The sequence below is a fragment of the Podarcis filfolensis genome (assembly GCF_964270895.1).
Source record: "Podarcis filfolensis genome assembly, chromosome: 1".
Classification (NCBI taxonomy): Eukaryota; Metazoa; Chordata; class Lepidosauria; order Squamata; family Lacertidae; genus Podarcis; species Podarcis filfolensis.
Window position 1 is genome coordinate 82,395,883 of NC_139604.1, and position 5,562 is coordinate 82,401,444.

The window sequence follows — 5,562 nt, forward strand, 5'->3', positions numbered from 1 at the left end:
AGAAGTGGCTTAGTAATACTTAGTCATGCTGGCCACATGACCCGGAAGCTGTACGCCGGCTCCCTCGGTCAATAAAGTGAGATGAGCGCCGCAACCCCAGAGTCGGCCACAACTGGACCTAATGGTCAGGGGTCCCTTTACCTTTACCTTTAGACCTACACTAGGATGAAAAGGTAGCTGGGTGAGTGCTGCAAAATCAAAAAAAAAGAGTGGGTCAGGACAGAGTGGACTTATGCAGCCTTGTAGGCTCTGACCCTGTCCAGTGCCAGCGTGGCATACATTTGCATGCTAGTGCCAAGTGTGCCGCACCCAGTTCCTTCCAGATTCAGCCTGACGTGAACCCCACCCAAACCCTCCTGAGATGGGCAGGCAGACAGGCTATGCTGTTACTTTCTCATTATGCAAATCTCTCTGTCTTTCTCACTCTTTTTGTGCCTAATTAAGTCTTTCCTTGTATGTCAGCCTAAAGCAAGATAATCTCTACTTTATAAAGATTAACCCCATTTATACCAATTAACACATGGTAAAGAAGGCTTTTAATGTTTTACACCAACAGAGAAAGGAGAATGCTGTGGAGCAGGATTAGAGTGGATCACCTATTTCTTTAGTTTGAAACGTCTCATTAAATAATATATTATATCTGCCAAATCTTTTGTACTTTGGAAATTGCAAGTGTTTAAAGCTGCAGAATCTATTGCAAGGGGGTTAAAGAGAGGAGAACACATAGTCACAGCTGCTATTCGGGAGTGGGAAAATGTAGGAGGGATTGCAGTAAAACGTGATGACTGCAGCTCAGCATACAGGATTCTGGGTTAATGGGGTGCCGCGACTCCATTTTGAAAGATGTATGGGAACTAATATTTCTTAGTGATTTTTACCAAGGTAGAAAGGGTAACACTCATCCCAATATGTGATATTACACAAATTTAGATAGCTAGGCTCAGGTGTTGAGAATATTTCCAATGGTTATTACACAACTGTGGAACTTCCTTTCCTTGCAAGATACCTAACATATAATGGCCTTAAATGGTCAAGAATCAGCCAGTAGTTAAGAAAGGATGTGGCTATGTGAGGAAATGATTATGATCATATGTTTGGAACCGGAGCAGGAAAGCTGATTTTAAGAAATTAAATTAAATTAAATTGGTTTGGTTTGTAATAATTTGTAAAATTAATAAAAATAATTTGGAAAAATAATCAGCCAGTAGTTGTGAGCATGTGTGCGGGAATGGGGCTCAGTGTGAGGAATTGTCATAGTTTTATGTGTTCTTCAACTGCTGGTGAGCCACATATGGAACTGGGGCACATAGAATCTAGTGTGTTTTATATTGCCAAAATACCACGTACCAACAATCCTGAGATTTGCCAAACATGTTTTATTTTGAGCATCTCAAGTACATTTTAACAAAATCCATATTTACTTATGGATAGATATGGACGAATACATGCAGCATCCAGCCTTATAACAGATTGCTCACTTGTGTTCATCTCTTCCGAATGTGATTCCATGCAATGGTTGGGGAGCTGTATCTGCTGGTCCCAGTTCCATCTGTGTCTCAACATGAACCGTTGTTGTTTTTTTAACAGACTTTGTAGTATGATAAAAATAAAACTAGCCTTAGGCTGCAACTTTCTAAGAGGGAAAGGATTCTGGACTAAATCTTGCTTAGAATTTGTGAGCTGCAAGGTCTAACTCTCTCTCTCTCTGTGTACTCTTGTGTACACATATTGTGTTCTCTTTTGTCACTTGCTGTGGTGCCAGTGAGATATATCTATATCTAATCTATATCTATATCATTGGCACCACAGCAAGTGACAGAAGAGTACACAAGGTTGTTGTACTTCAATGCAATTATGAATAAAGAGGTTATCTCAGTGTCAAGCTCTGGAGAGAGAAATGATTAAAAAAAAAAGTACCAAGGTGGCTGAAGTTAGTGCCAAAGTGACCAACTCAATCTAATGGGAACTGGGCAGCTAATTGTTCTTTCTCATTCCTTTGAAAAGCGCTGTGTTCTGGCAGGAACCTCAAGGTCTTAAACCTCTTGGATGGAAAATGAGCTTGACTGTGTTAGTACCTGGCAGCATATTGACTGTTATTAATCAGCAGCATTAGTAATGAAGATGCTACTTCATTATGTTGACAAATTTTCAGTGCTGCATTAGAAACGCAAAGGGCTAAAAGTGTAATCCAATCCATGCAGATGTTGGGAGGTGAGGAGCTATGGGTATAGTCCTCTTTCAGGACTGTGGTGCTTTTTAAATGTTACATTAGCAACTATGGGATGTGTTTTCTCTGGGGTTTCGTCCCACATAATTACTGCACTGCTGAAAAATCAACAACCTCATGTAGTCTTTAAACACTACAGAATATAGATGGAAAAGCACATTCACTCCTTTAATGTTTAAGGGGCACCTCAGTATGTGGAAGCACTTGTGCCTGAAAGCACTCTTGAGTCAAAGTCTCTGTCCTGACATGGGAATACTGACTAGTGAACAAGTCACATCAAATATCCCTGTATTTGGAATTTCACCACCACCTCTGCTCCTGAATGCTCTGAAACATAGGAAGTTGACTTAGACTGAGCCAGACCCCTTGGTTTCTCTAGCTCAGGAGTGTCTACATTGACTAGCAATGGTTCTCCAGGCTTTCAGACAGGGCACATAACTAGCTCTACCAAGAGATGTCAGGAACGAAACCTTCTGCATGCAAAGCAGATGCTTTACCAATGAGCAATGTGACCCCTTCTTTGTCTGTGGCCACTTGTATAGGAGGAGTCACAAGTATTTTCAAAAATATTGATACAATTCAGCTTTAATTGTTTTCCCAATAGTGCACAATACTTCAGCTTTATGAAGGTAATGTTCATTGAAAAACAAAACTAGAGAGAAAAGCAATGTGCCTGGATGATGATTTTCACCAAGTGCCTCTTCTTAGACTTTTCACTCTTGAAAAAGCTCAGTGTCATCTGAACCATTGAGAAATTTTCCTGAAAAAGGCATCTCATGGATGGTTTAAACATGCATGTTAGTTACTTGGCCTCACATCAGGATATTGACCTGCATATGTGAATGAAGATCACAGGTCATCATGGAACATTACCTCACAATTCCTCCAACACTATGAAATTTGTTCACTCATGCAGGTGTTTGACATTCACATTTGAACCATCTTTTAGTTCATGTTCTGCTCCATAGTTATCTCTGTCACCAGGAAGAGGCAATGGCTCAAACAAGAGAATGGGAAGCAGGTTTAAAATTTCCCAAATGCTGGATTGAGTTTGTGGTGGGCAGGAATAAGAGTTTTAGGTCAGGAATGCAGGGACAGGAGCCTCAGGACCATGGACAGCAATCCTGCTACTGAGTGAAGAAGCTGCCTTATAGCAGGTTTGTTGCAACTGCTAGAATTTTATAGTGTGGCCTAGATTTATCAAGACCGAAGGCCTGCCTGAATGCTGCAAAATGCCAGTTAAAATGCCATGCCCTTTTGGGGAGCAGTTTGCTCCTTCTAAATGGCAGCTGTGGAAGCTCAGCAAGATTTAATTGACCACCAGAGAAGTTGGTATCATCCATTCCTCAGGGCCCATAGTTAGAGGTGCACCCTCAGGTTCAGGCTAATTGTAGTTGTGCTTGTGGGTCTACTCATGATGGTTGTGGGTCCATCTCTTCCTTTGAACTAATGATATACATAAGCAAAAATTTGTGCAATTATTTTTCTTCTTCTAAGAGGAGCAGTTTGTACATGGAGTGATAATAACAGTAGGATATTGGAAGGATATTACCAAACCCTTTCTCTTCTCCTCTCCTCTTCCTGGAAATGTAGTCTGTGTGTAGATCCTTGTTGTGCCACTTCCAAAAATAACTGGTATCACACAAGTATCAGCAGTCAAATATGCAAACAACTCACACAAGAATAAAAAAAGGATACAGTCACCTGTTGGTTGTTGGCACATTCTACCTCTTGCATGGGCAGTTTTATTATGGGTGGGATGGCAAGTATGTATTGTGTGATGTGAGCCAAATTTCTACTCCCCCTTATTATCTCTTTCTCTGTGTCTCAGGTTATACCAGAGCCCTTGTTTACCATCTATAGAAAGAAGAACCAAAACCCTGGTTATTGAAAGTATCTGGTTACCCTTTCAGTTTTCTGCTTAGACTGATTGGGTTCTAGTTCAGGTTGAAGGTAAATGTAAGATGCTAGGTTTTGGTCCTGTCTGGGTTTCAGTTCAGATCCTATTTGAGATGGTGCTTAAGGATACATTGAGACCAGCTTGCAGAGAGGAGCACCAAAGCAGAGTCTTGGATGAAGAAGACTTTGTTAAAGGGATTTGAATGAGGACAAGGAAGTGGTCTGATGGACAGGGGGAGCCTATCCCAGACATAATGGCTCAGAAGCAGGAGCAAGAGAAGGAGATCAAAGGCCATACAGAATGCAAGATTGCCCAGAATAGAGGACTCAGAGAACCAGTGGCGTAGCGTGGGTTGTCAGAACCCAGGGCAAGGCAAGTAATTTGCACCCCTAACCCATGGATTTGTGCCCCCTAACCTGTGGATTTGCGCCCCCTAACCCTAACCCCCAGATGTTGCGCCCGGTGCGGCCGGCCCCCCCCTGCACCCCCCACGCTATGCCACTTCTGAGAACCAATGTTAGTGGAGACAGAAAAGGAAGCAGATGAGAACAGAGAGCTTCAAAGATAACAAAAAGTAAATCTTAAAAACAAAAGTGAAACCAGCTTATTCACCTAAACGTGCTGTACTCTTCAATATCAGCAGAGTGGTAGAAAAACAGTCTTTCCCCTCCATCCTTTGAAGTTACTGAGCCATAGAGCTCTGATCAACAGCTGCTACTAGCTGTCCACAGAATGCCTGCCATTGTTCCATTTCAATAACAGTACGAGTACTCATATCACAGAGAGGCATAGAACTCATCTCTCAATAAGAGCCTTGAAGGCCCCAGGGCAGTGTTGCTTTCATAAAAGGAATAGATTTGATTTACTCTGCTATTTTTAACAGAATTGAAAAGGAGCGGAGGGAGAGTGTCTCATCACTGTATCAGTCCTGACATGCTGACACCCCAAGCTTCATTCGATGAACAGCCCTCAGTCAGCTGGCGTATGTCAAGAAAGCATGCAGAGTGGGGACATTTACCTTCCACTCCCATCTATTTTGCCTAAACTAATATCATAGTTGTTGACACATCCTTATTGATTCAGACCCAGCTTGGTCTATGACAAGCTTCCTGTTGGTTGCCTGGTAACCAAAACAATCTTGCAAAGGTAGCCAGGAGCTGGCATTCCAATTCCAAGATGTAACTTTTAAACTTTTGTTAAATTAAGCATTTGATTGCTTTTGGGCAAACCACACTACTGGAATGTGTTTGTGGGGTATGTGTGTATTTGTGCATATTTATTTTTAATGACTGGAAGAACGAAAAATATAATTCCCTTATAGGTACAGAACAATGCACACAACTAGAGAAAGAGCATTTATGCCTATTTGTGCAATATTTATTAGGTAGAATTAATCTAATTTATCTCCACTAGCTCCCTCCCATAATTCCCCTGT

The 5,562-nt window shown here is 41.6% G+C and overlaps 1 long non-coding RNA gene across 1 annotated transcript; it reads right to left on the reverse strand.

Moving 5' to 3' along the window:
- Nucleotides 1-3,934: 3,934 nt before the first annotated feature.
- On the reverse strand, nucleotides 3,935-5,227 carry LOC310747294. Its single transcript, XR_014540922.1, has 2 exons — nucleotides 4,740-5,227; nucleotides 3,935-4,084 (listed from the first exon to the last, which is right to left on the reverse strand). It is a non-coding gene; the product is annotated as an uncharacterized lncRNA (long non-coding RNA).
- Between the last annotated feature and the right edge of the window lie 335 nt (nucleotides 5,228-5,562).